Source organism: Eubalaena glacialis, chromosome 13, assembly GCF_028564815.1.
Source record: "Eubalaena glacialis isolate mEubGla1 chromosome 13, mEubGla1.1.hap2.+ XY, whole genome shotgun sequence".
NCBI lineage: Eukaryota > Metazoa > Chordata > Mammalia > Artiodactyla > Balaenidae > Eubalaena > Eubalaena glacialis.
This window is the reverse complement of record NC_083728.1, coordinates 62,324,715-62,343,498: the sequence shown is the minus strand read 5'-3', so window position 1 is coordinate 62,343,498 and position 18,784 is coordinate 62,324,715.

Sequence of the window (18,784 nt, the reverse complement as noted above, 5' to 3'; positions counted from 1 at the left end):
AATCTGTCCTTGGGATTCAACTGCCAATTTAAGGGATTAAGGGGCTAAGTGAGTCTGACTAGAGTAGGAATCTTTCAAATGTGCTTCTCTCGCCCAGCTCTTTTGCAGGCAATTTTTATTTAACACACACACACACACACACAAACACACACACACACACACACACACACACAGAGAAGGCCCTTGTTACAGCCTGGTAATCAAATGATTACATTCCCCAAGATCCATTCAATTTCTTTTTATGCCATCTTGGAAAATAGAAAAATATACAGGTATAACATGTAATTATCCAAATATACATATTTCTGTTCGTTAATAATCTGCTTTTCTCCTTTGATTGAAAGTACCCCAAAGGAACATCTAGCCATCCGTTCTGCCACAAAACAACACATTCTCAGCAGCAATGGAATGGAATCCGCTCAATTGCCTGGAAACCATTCTGTCAGAAGTGTTTTAGTTCCAACCCATGTGATGGTCACTTCTTACTCGGAAAAACCCTACTGCAGGGAGTGTTTCTATATCTGAAACCAGGACATCCTGGGATTTCTGGAGTGAAAGAAAAAATGGACCCATCTCTAAAGGCATCCCCCCCATCCCTCCAGCCCTGACCACTCCCCACAGAGGAGTACTCAGGAGTCAAGGGCTCTGACACACAACCACTAATGCCACCCTCTTTCTGACTGGCCTTTGCATTCTGGTTTAAGTCAATGCCTTTGTCCATCACACAAAACGGTAAAAATGATGATGACAATGATGTTGCTAGGACTTTCCACACACTTTGCACATATTAGCTCATTAAATCCCCGAATGGCCAGGAAGCAAGAATCATTGTCACTCCTGCTCTACAGTTGAGGAAACCTAGCTCTAAAGAGCTTAAGAAATGTTCCTGTTATCACTGCATTTCTCAGTCCCAGCACTATTGACATCTTGGGTTGAATTATGTTGTATGTATGTATAGGATGTTATGTATGTATAGGATGTTTATGTATGTATGTATAGGATGTTTCCCTGGACATTGCAGGATCCCTGGCCTCTACCTACTACAGGCAGTAGCATCCCTTCCCCAGAGAAAAATGTCTCCAGACACAGTCACCCCAGTTGAGATCTGCTTTATGGCATTGATAAATAGTGAGGTCTAGATTTGAGCTCACTTAATTCTAGAGCCCCAATTCTCTATCACCATGGTATCGATTACTGATTCTGGATCATCAAGTAGCTAAAATACATCTCTCTTCAACCTGCTGTCCAGTAAAAGTACTGTCCCCTCTCTTTCCATAGAGCCACCTTCCCGAGCTTTCTTTTCTTTTCCTTCACTCTCATTTGTAGCCTTTATAATCCAGTTTCTCTCCTCTCATTAAATGCCATCCTTCTGCCCCATCACATAACTTGGTATGCTGAAGGTTGACAGACCAATGGATTCAAAGAGACGTTACATTCCTCAGTGTCTCTTCTATGAGATGGATGATATCATGGAAATAGTGTGGTCTTTGGAGCTGGAGAGTCCCAGACTTTGCTGCTGACTTGCTGTGGGTGGTGACATTGCTTCCCTGAGCTTCAATTTTCTCTGTTACAAAATGACGTAATCTCTGTCATCATTCTCATCTTCCCTCTCTTGACTTCCAGGAGACCATATCCTCCAGGTGGTCCTCTGTCACCTCAGTCTCTTTTTCTTTGGCTCTGGTGTCTCCTCTGCTTCAAGTTCTAACCTTGGCCCCCTCCCCTCCCATTCTTTCCCTCCATCTTCTCTCTCTGAAGCTGTGCTCATTTCATTGCTCTGATGGTCAACACTGTACCCAGTTTCTCAGGCCAGAAACCTGCTAGTCATCCTAATCCTCCCCACTTTCTTAACTCCAAATGCTATGAGTGGGTCCTCACAGCTCTACCCTTTTTCCCTTCCTCACGTTGTATAAATGCTCTGAATCCTTAGATGGTTTATCTTTATAGAGAATTAATTGATCTATAGTAATTTGGATAAAGTTAATTTTCACTTGGGGTTGTTTGTTTACTTTTGGGAATTTGTGCCACTGTCACCAGTTCCAACCTCATACTGCTCGCCGCATAACAGGCCAATACACTGATAGATGAGTTACAAGGAATAGCGAATTTATTTGGAAAACCAGCAGACCGAGAAGAGGATGGAATCGTGTCTCAAAGAACCATCTTCCCTGAGTTAGAATCCAGGCTTCTTTAATACTGAAAGGGGAGGGGGGAAAGTCCTGGTTCTGGCCAGACTCCGGAGAAGGTGTGTTAATTTTGTCCTTCCTGCAGTCATTCACAGGTGAGCTGATCAGGATATTTCCTGTGAGCTAAACAAAGGTATTTTAGCTTAACACTCGTTACCTGGGAGGCAGGGTTCCCAGAGATGGGCCATTATGGATAATTTAAGCATATAGGCAACACCCCTTTAGTGATTAACTTGTAACAGAATACAAAGGTTCTTCCCTATTACACCATGTTTGACAAGCCACAGGCCAGGGCAGTGATCTTCAAAGTAAGGTGAGCTTTATGTCTATTCCCAAGGTAAACGCAGATCCCTTGGAACCACCTTCTTAGAGTTCTGATGACTCCTCAGCTTCTCCCCAGCATGGCATATGAGAGACTGGAGAAAAGGCTGACAAGACAGCTGACTGCTCCAGCAGAAAGGCCAACTCTGACGGTAACTCCTGTTTCAAAACTTAATTCTTCCATGTGTCAGTGGCACGAGTGATGACGTTAGTGTGGTTAGACTTAGTGGGGACTTTGCACTTGACCTTCAGGAATTTTAAGGTAGCTGGCATTATTTCTGGGCTACCTTATTTTAAAATCATTGATATGACAGTTGCCAAAATATTGGAAAGGTCCACGTTCCCGTCCATTTTTTTTTTTTTTTTACTCTCTAATTGCTAAAATAATAATCAGGAAAAATTACTCTGCTCCAAAACCCTCTGTTACTAACTGAAAACCATCATTTCACCTGCCTGTCAGAGGCAGATATTTAGATTTAGTTAATGGAAAAATATCTATCAGATCTCAAGATCTGTTCCTTCTGTGGGCCAATGTGTTAGTAAAGCCTTTCCTTTGCAAATGGCAGAAACCCAACTCAGTCCAAGATCTGTAAAAAGAGGGAATGATTAGCTCACACAAATAGGAATTCCCAGGGGCTGGATCAGACACTTCAGGCACGGGGGTTGGGGGGATACAGGGATTTGAACTGTATCCTCAGGGCTTTCTGTGTCTCTATTTCTGCCTCTGACTGGCTCCTCTCTTAGACAAACAAGGAGATGATCACTGGCAGTGGCACATCTACAGTATTTTTAGCTTGTGGTTTCAGAGAAAATTCTAGCATCTAGAAAGGTTGGAAAGGGAAGCTTCTGGTTGGCTTGGCTGCTTCATGCCTTCCCTGATCCAATCACCGGGTCCAGGGTGGTGAAGTGTTCTTACTGACCAGTCCTGGGCCATGTATCAGGATTGGAGTTTGAGATTTAAAGCTCTATTAGGCCCACGTGGAATGTGGAAATGACAGGTCCCCACAGGAAAAAGTTTGGTGCTCTTACAAGAAGAATAGCAGAGGGAAGCCAGACAGTCAATATCAAGATATGTTCATCTCAGACACAGGTTTTCATTCCTTAAGTATCCTGGACTGTGTACATCTTTCCATAAGATTATTCTGTCAGAGATCAATACACTTACAGGAAGGTTGATGTTTAAGCTTTGTCTTAACGTTTGCTTTTTCATTCTATTGCTTTCAAAGCCCATCTATGGTCAGCTTGGCTCCTTCAGTGATTCTAAGCAGAAGGTAATTAATTCTAGGAAGAGACAATTCCCAGGCTCTCTTTCTTTCTCTCCATCTCTCTTCCAGAAAGAAGGAGTTAATGGCATTCCCACCTGACAGAGCTCCTTCCAATAAGCTGTCTCACTTGTTCATTCTTATGATGGGTGCCCTAAATAATCTATTTCTGTCAAATTTCATATCTCATATCCATATATTTGCTTTGTCTAGACTGATGCTATCCAAGATGGTGGCCACTAGCCACTTCTGTCTATTTAAGTCTAAATTTAAACTGAGTAAAATTAAGCAAAATAAAACACTGAGTTCTTCAATTTGTCTAGCCACATTTCAAGTACTTTATAACCACCTGTGCCTAGTGGATGCTATATTGGCTAACATGGTATAGAACGTTTACATCACCACAGTAAATTCTGTTGGAAAGGACTGGTATAGATTACAAAAGGCTTCTATATTAAAGACAAAATTGCATTTTGTTACACATATATTCCATGCATATGGCCCTTTGATACAAAGTAGAAACTTAACTGACCTTAAAATTATAAGGAGTGATATATGTAGAGTGCTGATTACACCCTACACATCAGGGACCATTTAAAATGGGCACTGAATATTAGCGTGTACATTGCAATTTTTCAAAAACGTATAATTCCCCTCCCAATAAGTTAAGCGTTCCTTTTAATCCTTTTTTCATTCAGACTAAGCCACAAGCTTTTTTTAGGCTTCACTTCCGTCACTTACCCCCATTCAGTCTACCTTTCGGCCATACCGAATTTATCCCAATTCCCCAAACAGGCTAGAATCTATCATGATTCTACGTCTTTGCTTATGCCATTCTTGGTGCCTGGAAAAATCTTCTAGTCTGTCTCCTACTTGCCTGTCAATAATTTTTTCTATGCTCCCCACTGGATATTAGATATTTGCTCCAATAATCCTTTACATATCTGCATGAGGGAATTAATTACACATTTTATTGCAATTAGCACTTTGTATGTGAGCCTACTTGATTACATTCTCTCGAGGGCAAGAACCCTGTGTGTATTATCCTCCCAATTCAGCCTATAGAACTCTGCCTCTTACATCCTAGGTTTTCAATATCTGTTTTTACCGATTGAAGTACATTAGAATGATATTGAAGGCCCTCCAAATTCTGACCCCGATGTAAATCTCCACCCCACCCCACCCCCATTGCTGTTACCTACAGACTCTACATCCAAGCCACTCAGACCATTTAAATAAACAATCACTGTTCACTTTGTTCATTGTTCTCTGGACATACCATACACCCCATTCTCCATATTTTTGCATATGTTGTTACTTTCACTGGAAGACGCTCTTCTTTTCCCCCTAGCATTCATCCTTCACTGCCAAGCTCAAATAGCTTCTCTGGAAACCAACCCAAAGCCTACTCATCCAGAACATGTTTTTCTCTGCTCCATTCTCTCAGAGTATTCTGTTTTTGAATACCTCTTTTAAAGTACTTTTCACAGCCTGATTTTTATTACCTTTAATTGTGTCCAAGTCTCCCTCCCCCACTCACTTGTGACCCTTCCAAGGACACAGATTCTGTCTTATTCATCTTTCTTTTCCTCTTGCGCTTAGCACAGGGAGTTGCCCACAATCCACACTAGAAAGTGTTTGTTGAATGGCATCGCTGTGCAAAGAAGTACTTCCTTTAAAAGACATAAAAGAAAAAGGACAGTGACAGCTTAGCTGAAGAGAGCACAATGGACTGAAAAGCCACCAGCTTTGATCAAAACCTGGCCCCAGGAACTCTCCAGCTGCTCACACCTGGTTTCCTAGCATCTGTGGCAGTGACGGACTCTCAGAAAGGAACACTGTGATCCGGACTCAAGGAGAGGAAAGAAAAATACCAGTAAAGCATAGGCCGTGGTTACACATGCTGTAGTGTATTAATATACAGCACAGTAGAGGAAGGCTGAAGACCTTGGCAAATGGAAAGCCTGTGTCCTTTGCTTTATACATATTTTGAGTTTTGATACCTAAAAACAGCCTGTCATGCTGTCTTTTTGTAGAAGACTGACGTGGAGTAACATTTAAAATGATTGGGAGAGGTTAAAAATAATCATCTCATCCCAAGCATCAAGGAAAATATTAAAGTGTTTTAGAATAACAGAATTTTCCATCTAGAAGGGATCACAGAAATCATCTTTTTCAGGGATAGCAAATAAAAGAGATGTGCTGCTAACCCTCCCTTCCCAAGGTGATGGCAAATAATTTCAACTCGGTGGCCTAATTACTCCTTGGAGAGTGAGGATACGACCTCAGAATCCTTCTCAACACAGTGCCAACACCATAAGAGTTGACCCGTGAGATGAGATTATTTTTCATCCCTCATTTAGTCCAACTTTTCTCACTTGTGAGATGAAAAAGTGCAACCCAGAGAGGGGAAGGGAATTCTCCCAGTGACTCAGCGAAAGGGTGCAAATTTAGATCTACATCCTAGTTTAGTTAACTTTCTGTACACCATGCCACCCACTTACTTGTTCCTTTCTTGGTCATGGCTCCTACAGTGATATATGCATTCCAAACAGAGCATGCATGCCAAAAACTCAGAGAGCTTTATGGTAGCACATCTAACGTCAAACCCAGCGAGAAATCTCATGGTATATATGTTCCCCTGAGTTGAGAAAACAGCATCCCTCTCCCAGTCATCATAAACTGTTTTCTGACCACCCAATACACATTCTCCACTGAATCAGTCTTTATTCTGGGCTATCATCAGCTTGCTTCTCAATTTCTGATATGGCACTGGTACAGGGCACTTCCTGGCAGGTATCCAATCAGAAATGAGCTTTACTGAAAATCTTCAGGCCTCCAACTTCCCCTGCCTGCTGCTTGCACCTCAAGGTTGCCCAGATCAAGCCCGGGGCTGCTGGAAGGTGCACAGTCTGAGTTCCAAGTACTTTACTGCTTCTTCCCTTTTCCTTTTCATGCAGCTGTTTGTAGAGTTTCCCAGAGGGACAACTTGAAAGGGCCTCTTAATAACCTTGTTCACAGCTCCAGAGGAGAAATTAAATCTTTCTGCAAATTCAGCATGGAGCCGATTTTGGCAAGACAAGATCTCAGATGGCCTTTCTGGCACCAGAGCTATTTGGAAATTAACCCTTTGTTTGTCCCTGAGGGTTATGAAGTGTGTCACTGAGAGAGAGGGAAAGAGAAAAAGAGAAGAGAGGGAGGAAGAGAAGAAAGAAGGAAATGATCTTTTTCAGCACATCTTCCCCTCTGGAAACAGCTTCTTGAATGCTTGGGGGCCCTAGCCCCCCACTCTAAGACTTTGTGCTTCAAATGAACATGACCCTACTTCAATTCCAGAGGTGAACATGTGACCTGAGCTGGACCAATGAAAATGCTACATTGTTACATCAATCTGGCCACAGCGATAGTGTCCAACCCCAGCTACTGAAAGAAGCCCTGACCCTTTTCTTAAAATTGATTAAAAAGAAACTCTTCTTCCTCTCCTCTGGGAATTTCTGTTCTCATAGAAGTCTTAGAGCTGGTGTGGTCTGTGTTTTGGCCACTTAGGTAGCACCTTCCTGAAAATGAAACATACACAGAGAAAAGCACGGTCCAGAGAATGACAAACGTTATTTGGTCACTGGAGTCAACCAAGCCTGAACTTCACCCTTGTTCAGTGCAATTACTTGGTGTGATAAATCTGTTTGTTTGATTAAGCATGTTAGGGTTGGGTTTCTATTGCTTGCCATTTCAAGCATCCTGATTAATAAGTATGTGTATGGAAGACAAGGGTTATGGGGCCAAAAGTAATTGGGTAACCTGGGTGCAACAAAGTTAAACACTGGAATATTTTTCTCACTAGAATAGGATTTTTCAGATAATTGATTATGCTAACACTTTCTGTGATTTTCTAAGACAGGATATAGACAGAAGCATTGCCTAGAACTCTGCTGCATGGTCTCACTTATTTATTTTTATTTTCTTTTTTAGCAGAACGCCAAAAAGTAGCTAAAGCTTGTATACAGCAAGGCTTTGGGAGATTCTTTATGACTCAATGAAAATATGTATACTATCAGAAAGAAGAATCATTGGTAATGTTAAATCTTATGTCTGAAACTAGAAATAAACATATATATAGTAAAACATATATTTATATATTTATAAATGTATGAAATAAATATATGATTAATTTAAACTTTTATGCATCAATTTTAAATGACATTTAGTATGTGTGTTTGTTGGGAAGGATAGCCTTGTAGTAATTCCAAATCTCTCCTCATTCAGAATTTGCAGAAAACCCATAATCTGGTGTGACTGATACTACTAATAATTAAAATTTATTGAGTAAATATTATATAGCCAAACACAATACTCAGTCCTTTAGATGCATTCATCCATTTCATCTTCACAGCATGCAGTGGTTCCATTTTTATCCCATTTTACAGATCAAGAAACTGAGGCTTAGGGAAGTGAAGTGACTTCCTAGTCATGTGTTAGTTGTAGATCTAGGACTTGATCCCTAATTTGTATGACGCCATTGCCCAAGTTTTTAATCACTGCAATTAAAGAGCTTTCTTTGTTTGATCTAAATCTTTCCTGTGTTCTTCACTGGACCCCCATGTTTCTTATCTCATGCTGGTTTGCTTGGGAATGGTATTTTAAAAATATAAATGTTCTTATTACAATGAATAGAAATTTATTAAATGCTACATATGACATGTTTAATTTATGGCATCCTCTCTACTGATCCTGCATCCCTAAAGAATATTTGTCACTGGGTTGATGATAACCCTGGGAAACTTCCTTCTATTTCCTATGCCCTTTGTCTGCTCTCCCTAATCTAAGTACCCCACTGAGATGGACACAGGGATGTACTTCCCAGATCCTGCGTCATGGCAGGGCTTGCTGCTCAGCTGCAGGAAGTGTGGTCATCAGCCAGCTCCAGCTGTCACCTCTTTCAGGGTCTGCCTGTCCCCCTAGCATGAGGTCACAGCCTTCCCAGGGCAGCCTGACCTCAGGGTCTGAGTCATGAGAGGTATAAAGTCCTAGCCACTTCAGCCCAACATGGACAGCCCACGGGCAGTGTCCACTTCAGCCTCCCTGTCTCGCTGGCCAAGGCTCTCCGGGGGGGTCTGCATTGCACTCCAACTTTTCTCTGTGTCCAATCCAGCTTCATCCTCTTCCTTTCACAGATATTGATTTCTGATAAACTCATCTCGGTCCCTGCTTCTGGAGAACCCCACCAGCAAGACCCATGTGCCAGCTGGAGGCCTCCGTGCTCCCTGTCAAGATCTCTTGCACCATTACTATATACCTATTTCTCAGAATGGGTAAGATAACGTCATGTTTGGGTTCCTAGATCTATTCACCCATTAGATAAAAATGCATGAAGCATCTCCAGTGTACCAGGTACTAAGAAAGGCAAATCATTTGATTATTTGAACACTTACTATGGACCAGGTGCTGTGTGATGGAATGGAAACACCTTGGGTCATTGAATCCCCTGCAAGGATTATCGACGAGGAAGTGGGCTCAATGAGAGTACGTTCTTTGGCTCAGTCACCAGCTAAGAGCAGGCTGAGTGTTCAATTTCTATTCTCTCCGACTCCAACGTGCCTGGGACCATGGTCAGATAGATACACACACATCAACTTCTGAGAGGCTTAGGCTCTGTCTACAGCCTTCCACGGAGAAGCTGACTAGGAGCTGCCCCAAATGGATACCTTGGAAATCAAAAGAAATCAAATTCAGGGCTCTTGATTCAGAATCAGTCTATATTATCCTGGATCTGAGGGGACCTTTTTCTACAAAATTGGATGGCTCTGACTCAGGCCAACACTTCACGACATCAAGTGGGGGTCTTCAGTCTCTGAGTTTCACGATCCCCGTGGTGGGATCCAGGGAAGAGCGTCTCATCTGTTTAGAGCCTGTCCCTCCTAGGACACCCTAGCTGCCGTTCTCACTCCACGCTGCCTTCTGTAATCCAGACCACTTTCTCCACTATGAACACATGAAAACATTGATTAACGGGAACTCGTTAATACAAGGAGTATCAATAAAGACGATGATTCCTAGAAAGAGTGGTATTTAATAAAATAATGGTCTTCAATAACAATAAGAAGTAAAATAACAATAGCAATAATGACAGTGGTTGTAGGTGGGACTTTCATTGAACACTTCCTACAAGTCAGGTGCTGAGCTGAGCACTTCACATAACTCATCACATCTTCACAACGACCCTTAAAGATGGACATAATTAGGGCTTCCCTGGTGGCGCAGCGGTTGAGAATCTGCCTGCCAATGCAGGGGACACGGGTTCGAGCCCTGGTCTGGGAAGATCCCACATGCCGCGGAGCAACTAGGCCCATGAGCCACAACTACTGAGCCTGCGCGTCTGGAGCCTGTGCTCCACAACAAGAGAGGCCACGATAGTGAGAGGCCCGTGCACCGTGATGAAGAGTGGCCCCAACTAGAGAAAGCCCTCGCACAGAAACGAAGACCCAACACAGCCAAAAATAAATTAATTAAAAATAAATAAATTTTTAAAAAAAAGATGGACATAATTAACTCTATATTTTGCAGAAGGAAAAAACAATGTCTTGAGCTATGCTATCCAATATGGTAGCCACTAGTCACAGGTGGCTACTTAAATGTGAATTTATATCATCAAAACTAAATAAAATTGACAATTCAGTTCCTCAGACTCGCCGCCTATATTTCAAGTGCTCACAAGCCACATGAGGGCAGTGGCTGCAGATTGCACAGGGCAGAATGTGGGCATGTCCACCGCCACAGAAAGTTCCATTAGACAATGCTGCTCTAGAGAGTATAATCACTCATCCGTGTTTAATGAGCTGGTAAGACAAGGGCTGAGATTTGAAGCCATGACCTTCATGTGGTTAAAGTTTAGGCTAACACGCTTCCCTTCCTGGAAACTTTCTTTTTGTACTTAAGCTAGACTTAAACCTGTCTGTTTCCAGTCCAAGACAAGATCAGAAGAGAACATGGCATCTTCTTTTGTCTTCCCAAAGCAAAGTAACTGTTCCAAGGAATCCAATTCACTGACCTTCATCTACAGGAATAAAAAGTTTTACCATATTCACTGAGTACCAGAACTGGATCAGGTTGGGACCTTGATCTCAGATTTCCAGCCTCCAGAACTGTGAGAAATAAAATTCTGTTGTTGATAAGCCACCCACGTCTATGGTATTTGGTTATCGCAGCACGAATGAACTAAGACAAGTGTCCTCCATTGTATAGTGAGTGATGGAGGTATATAATTTTATTTAAATATGCATGCACGGGGTTGGCATTTAAATCAGTAAGCTTCTCCAAGAAGCCTTCTCTTAGCTTTCAGATTGGACTGAATACCCTTCTCTGTGCTTACAGAGCTTGTGCTGACAGAGCTGCAGAGCCATTAACGCTCTCTGCTTTACTCTTTGAGGCCATGTATCATAGCTGATTAATATCTGTGCTCAGAGGTGGCTCCCGAATTTCTGCACAAACGCCCGCCTTAAAGGAAGAGCAGCTGGGGAATTATCTTAAAGCTGTGTTTTCATAGTATTTTATTTTCTTTTAAAATATTAGGTTGTATGTTCATTGGCAATGTTTTTGCATGGGGAGCTAATCCAGATTTTGATGGGGTAAGGACAGCTAATCCCTTGCCCCTCCCAAGCCACTCTTTGGCATTACAACTGTGAATACTTGGTACTTTGTGCATAGTCTAGCATAGTGCCTGGGATGTGACAGAATTTCAGTACATGTGGGTTAACCTAAACAGAAAGATGAACAAATACACCTAATTTACTTATGTGAATGACTTCTCTCCTGAATCGTGCCAAATCGAAATGCTTTTTGATACTGCATACTTCAGCATCTGATTCTGAAGCTACAGACATGCAGACTTAATCCACAAGTAAATTTAAAAAGGGCCCATAGATATTGACGGCAATCGGAGTGGATGTTGTGATGTATCTGAATACACTCTACCCAAGTAAAACCCTAGACAGAGTAAGAGAAGCAGTGGAAATTTCCTCTGAGGAATTCCATCTCTACAGTAGATAAGTTTTATCAAGTATGCACAAACAAATACCATCTATGTGGTGTTCCAAACTGAGCCCTCCAAGGAACATGAGACTTGAGAAAAATTTGATGAAGAACAAAGACATTTTTTTAATGTTTAAGAAGACAGGGAATAGTGGGAGGTGTGTGTGTGTGTGTGTGTGTGTGTGTGTGTGTCTGTCTGTCAGAAAGAGAGAGGGGGAGAGAGAGAGAGGGAGATTGAGACTCCCTTAAATTTAACTTGGAGTTATTAATATATTGAAGTTGTTTCAAGGAAATTGAAAAGGATGAAAAGAGACTACCTTCAGAATCAAAAGACTTGCGTGTGGCGGGGGGATATATTAATATATTAAGTAAATCTTACAGAGATGAACAAAGAAATGAATCTTTTTCTAGGACTTGTCAGCATGCTTTGTGATGTGATTTTTGTTTGCTATCTTAAAGGTTCTCTATCCCTTCCCAAATTTTCTCTTTGAGCCATTTTTCATTCTCTTGAAAATGGTGTTCAATGAGACATCTCATGGGATGCACTTTCCTTTTTCTTTCTTTTCCACTTTCCTTCCTTCTTGCCTCCTGGCTGCCCTCCTTTCTCATGTGTTGAGGATGCAAACAAACATACTGCACCCAGAAAGATGGCTTCATTCACTCACCAAGTGTCTAGTGAGTGTCGGCTGTGTGCCAGACCCTAGAAAAGATGAGGTGCGGGGAGGATTCAGACATAAGTGAGATGAGTCTTCTGGTATCAAGGGACAGGGAGGTAAGGCTGGTGATGGGTATGAGAAGAGGGTTGTGAAATTATGTGATGGACGCCTTCATGGAAGTAGCAAGAGGGTGCTGTGTGGGTAAAGAATGGGGAATGTTTGGAATATTACTCAGCCATAAAAAGGAACAAAAATGTGCTATTTGCAGAGATGTGGATGGACCTAGAGACTGTTATACAGAGTGAAGTAAGTCAGAAAGAGAAAAACAAATATTGTATAATATTGATTATGTGTGGAATCTAGAAAAATGGTACAGATGAACTTATTTGCAAAGCAGAAATAGAGACACAGACGTAGAGAACAAACTTATGGTTACCAAGGGGGAAAGGGGGGTGGGATGAATTGGGAGATTGGGACTGACATATATCCACTACTATGTATAAAATAGATAACTAATGAGAACCTACTCTACAGCACAGGGAACTCTACTCAGTGCTCTGCGGTGACCTAAATGGGAAGGAAATCCAAAAAAAGAGGGGATATATGTATACATATGACTGATTCACTTTGCTGCACAGCAAGAAACTAACACAACATTGCAAAGCAACATACTCCAATAAAATTAATAATAATAAAAAAAAAGAATGGGGAATATATGATTCTATCTCAGTGGAGTGGCCAGAAGCAAAAAAATGACTCCACAGAAGTCATGCCCAAGTGGAGCTTCTCAATACCAGCCAAGGATTCCTGGAACCATGTTGGGAAGGATGGGATTCCAATTAGACATCAGGCTTCCTCATAATTCCCTTAGTTAAAGAACTCTCAGCCCACTTCCCACAAAACATATAATCACCCCAAGCTTCCAGTGGAGTTAATAATACTTGTTCAGCTCCACCTATAATTTTGTCTCTGGCAACCCTTGACTGGGAATGATTATGAGTGGGTTAATGTAAAAAAATAAGCCAGCAAATGCTAAACGCCAAGAAGTCAGAGGATGGAGGGAGAGGATCCATGAAATCTAATTTAAATTTTAAAAGATGTTTGGGAAACACAAAATAAATCTTGCTCCAGAGTGATCACCAGATAAAACATTTTAGTGAGTGGATGGTGAACCGGCCCATATTTCACGTTTGCAGACGACGTTCGCTCTTTGCATTACCTGAAGGGCCTGAGTGCTACACTGATGAATGTTTTGTAGGCTTAAGAAACCATTTATCACCACCACAGCAAATGCCATTTTCTGAAACATAATCTCAAGGCACTTTCTCAAAAGAGCTTTCTGTCTGGAAGTGTCCCCACCATGACTTTTTGGATGGCTGGTGGGGACTGCCTGACTTCTTGCTGCCTGATGATAATGTGGCAGGATGTGCTCCTTTACCTCTTTGTTTTGGATGAATTAGCATCACGGGTTCCCTGTCTCCCTCCTCCTTTCTTGAACTCCTCCTCTGCATCCCAGGTGGGAATGGTATCATGGGATACTGTCATGATCTATATGCACAAAAGAGTTAAGTGCCTTGGAAATTCTCTGCCCTCCTTGGAATGCTCCTTTTAGAAGAACAGGTGTAAGGGAAGAGCAGTAAGTGAGTGAGGATGGCACCTTATTCAGGTGGAGGCAGAGGGGAGATGGAAAAGGAAGATGGAAAGAAGGTGGAGGAGGAGGGGACTTGTGGGCATCTGGCAGGTGGAACCATAAAGAGAGATTCGCACCATCCCCAGGGACCACCTTGTCAGCTTTAGATATGGTTGATTCACTTTTCTCTTCTACTTATAGAATCATTAAGAGGTTTCAGTAATATGGTTAAAATTATTAGTATCTTTAGGTAGAAAAGGACTTCGTTACTGTGGCAAAGCCCATGTGTACACCTTGACATAATCAGCTGTACATGTACCATCTGAGGGTTTGTTTTTTTTAATTCAAGTATAGTTGATTTACAATGTTGTGTTAGTTTCTGGTGTACAGCACAGTGATTCAGTTATACATATACATACATTCTTTTCTATATTCTTTTCCATTATGGTTTATTGCAGGATATTGAATATAGTTCCCTGTGCTATATAGCAGGTCCTTGTTGATTATCTATTTTATATATAGTCCTGTGTATCTGCTAATCCCAAACTCCTAATCTAGCCCTCCTCCACCCTCTTCCCCCTTTGGTAACCAGAAGTTTGTTTTCTATGTCTGTGGTTCTGTTTCTACTTTGTATATAAGTTCATTTGTGTCATATTTTAAATTCCACATATAAGTGATATCATATGGTATTTGTCATTCTCTTTCTGACTTACTTCACTTAGTATGATAATCTCTAGGTCCATCCATACCATCTGAATTGTTGAGTTGACTTATATTGCCTAACTTTGTGAGTTTTATTTTTAATAAAGTGTTTCAAGCATAAACAAGTATATAGAATATTATGAAGAGCACCTACGTTCTTACAAATCACTGTTTTCAAACCAACATTTTATTGTATTTGCCTTAGATATTCCTTCTATTGTTTTGATAAATAAAACACTGGAGATAGGTCCCAAAATTCCACTCCTAGTTATTTCCCCAACTTAAATGAAAAGTTATGGTGTCACAAATATCTATACATATATGTTTACAGTGGTTTTATTTAAAATCACCCAGATCTTGAAAGAATCCAAATGTCTTTCAGCGGGTGAATGGATAACAGCGTGGCATGTCTGTTCAATGGACTATTACTCAGCAACAAAAATCAATAAACTACTGATAAAGCAACAATGTAGATAAATCTCAAGTGCACTGTTTGGTGAGAGAAGCCATACTCAAAAGTCTATGTACTGTTTGAATGTACTCCAATCTGTACCATTTTGCCCATCTTTAGCTCTATCTGAAAACCTTAGTTAGTTATCAGGTTGGAATTGTAGTTTTTTTAATGTATAAATCCCAAAGATTCTGATCTTTTAAAATTTATATGTATACACACATGCACACACACATACACACATATATGAATGTACACGTATGTATTTAAGACATATCTATCTATCTATATATACTTATATGTGTATGTGTATTTGCTTACTTGTGTTCACATCAAAAACATATCTGCTGTATATACTTTTCCCACTAAATAAGGGAATTAGGAAGAATTTATAAAAGTAGATTCAGGGTATTTTTGAAAAGGGTGGCAAGACCATTTATTGGGGAAAGAAAAGTCTCTTCAACAAATGGTGCTGGTATCAGTGGAATCTCTTGCATGTGGATAACCACATGCAAGAGAATGAAGCTGAATCACTACCTCACACCATATAAAAAATTAACCCAAAATAAATCAAAGGCGAAAATGTAAGAGTTAAAACAATAAAAACACTAAAAAGAAGCAAAGGTGTATATCTACATGACAAAAAGATAAAATAAATAAATTAGACTTCATCAAAGTTAAACACTTATGTGCATCTATTAAGAAAGTGAAGAGAGGGCAGACAGCAGAAGCAATCCTGCAGCCCATGGAACGAAAACCACATTCACAGAAAGATAGACAAAATGAAAAGGCAGACGACTTTATACCAGATCAAGGAACAAGATAAAACCCCAGAAAAACAACTAAATGAAGTGGAGATAGGCAACCTTCCAGAAAAAGAATTCAGAATAATGATAATGAAGATGATCCAGGACCTCGGGAAAAGAATGGAGGCAAAGATCGAGAAGATGCAAGAAACATTTAACAAAGACCTAGAAGAATTAAAGAACAAACACCTAGAAGAATTAAAGAACAAACAGAGATGAACAATACAATAACTGAGCTGAAAAATACACTAGAAGGAATCAATAGCAGAATAACTGAGGCAGAATAACGGATAAGTGACCTGGAAGACAGAATGGTGGAATTCACTGCCATGGAACAAAATAAAGAATAAAGAATGAAAAGAAATGAAGACAGCCTAAGAGACCTCTGGGACAACATTAAACGTACCAACATTCACATTATAGAGGTCCCAGAAGGAGAAGAGAGACAGAAAGGACCTGAGAAAATATTTGAAGAGATTAGAATCGAAAAATTCCCTAACATGGGAAAGGAAATAGCCACCCAAGTCCAGGAAGCCCAGAGAGTCCCAGGCAGGATAAACCCAAGGAGAAACATGCCAAGACACATAGTAATCAAAGTGACAAAAATTAAAGACAAAGAAAAATTATTAAAAGCAACAAGGGAAAAACAACAAATAACATACAAGGTAACTCCCATAAGGTTAACAACTGATTTTCTCAGCAGAAACTCTACAAGCCAGAAGGGAGTGGCACAATATATTTAAAGTGATGAAAGGGAAGAACCTACAACCAAGATTACTCTACCCGGCAAGGATCTCATTCAGATTCAATGGAGAAATCAAAAGCTTTACAGACAAGCAAAAGCTAAGAGAATTCAGCACCACCAAACCAGCTCTACAACAAATGCTAAAGGAACTTCTCTAAGTGGGAAACACTAGAGAAGTAAAGGACCTACAAAAACAAACCAAAAACAATTAAGAAAATGGTCATAGGAACATACATATCGATAATTACCTTAAATGTGAATGGATTAAATGCTCCAACCAAAAGACACAGGTTTGCTGAATGGATAGAAAAACAAGAGCCATATATATGCTGTCTACAAGAGACCCACTTCAGACCTAGGGACACATACAGACTGAAAGTGAGGGGATGGAAAAAGATATTCCATGCAAATGGAAATCAAAAGAAAGCTGCAGTGGCAATACTCATACCTGATAAAATAGACTTTAAAATAAAGAATGTTACAAGAGACAAGGAAGCACACTACATAATGATCGAGGGATCAATCCAAGAAGAAGGTATAACAATTATAAATATATATGCACCCAACATAGGAGCACCTCAATACATAAGGCAAATGCTAACAGCTATAAAAGAGGAAATTGACAGTAACACAATAATAGTGGGGGACTTTAACGCCTCACTTACACCAATGGACAGATCATCCAGACAGAAAATTAATAAGGAAACACAAGCTTTAACTGGCACAAAAGACAATACAGATTGATATTTATAGGACATTCCATTCAAAAACAGCAGATTACACTTTCTTCTCAACAAAAAGTGTAATAGCACATTTTCCAGGATAGATCACATCTTGGGTCACAAATCAAGCCTCAGTAAATTTAAGAAAATTGAAATCATATCAAGCATCATTTCTAACCACAACGCTATGAGATTAGAAATAAATTACAGGGAAAAAAATGTAAAAAACACAAACACATGGAGGCTAAACAATACGTTACTCAATAACCAAGAGATCACTGAAGAAATCAAAGAGGAAATCAAAAAATACCCAGAGAAAAATGACAACAAAAACACAATAATCCAAAACCTATGGAATACAGCAAAAGCAATTCTAAGAGGGAAGTTTATAGCAATACAATCCTACCTCAAGAAACAAGAAAAATCTCAAATAAACAATCTAACCTTACACCTAAAGGAACTAAAGAAAGAAGAACAAACAAAACCCAAAGTTAGTAGAAGGAAAGAAATCATAAAGATCAAAGTAGAAATAAATGAAATAGAAACAAAGAAAACAATAGCAAAGATCAATAAAACTAAAAGCTGGTTCTTTGTGAAGATAAACAAAATTGATAAACCTTTAGCCACACTCATCAAGAAAAAGAGGGAGAGGACTCAAATCAGTAAAATCAGAAATGAAAAAGGAGAAGTTACAATGGACACCACAGAAATACAAAACATCATAAGAGACTACTACAAGCAACTCTATGCCAATAAAATGGACACCTGGAAGAAATTGACAAATTCTTAGAAAGGTATAACCTTCCAAGACTGAACCAGGAAGAAACAGAAAATATGAACAGACCAATCACAAGTAATGAAATTGAAACTGGGATTAAAAATCTTCCAACAAACAAGAGTCCAGGACCAGATGGCTTCACAGGTGAATTCTATCAAACATTTAGAGAAGAGCTAACACCCATCCTTCTCAAACTCTTCCAAAAAATTGCAGAGGAAGGAACACTCCCAAACTCATTCTACGAGACCACCATCTCCCTGATACCAAAACCAGACAAAGATACTATAAAAAAAAGAAAATTACAGACCAATATCACTGATGAATATAGATGCAAAAATCCTCAACAAAATACTAGCAAACAGAATGCAACAACACATTAAAAGGATCATACACCATGATCAAGTGGGATTTATCCCAGGGATGCAAGGATTGTTCAATATACGCAAATCAATCAATGTGATACACCATATTAACAAATGGAAGAATAAAAACCATATGATCAT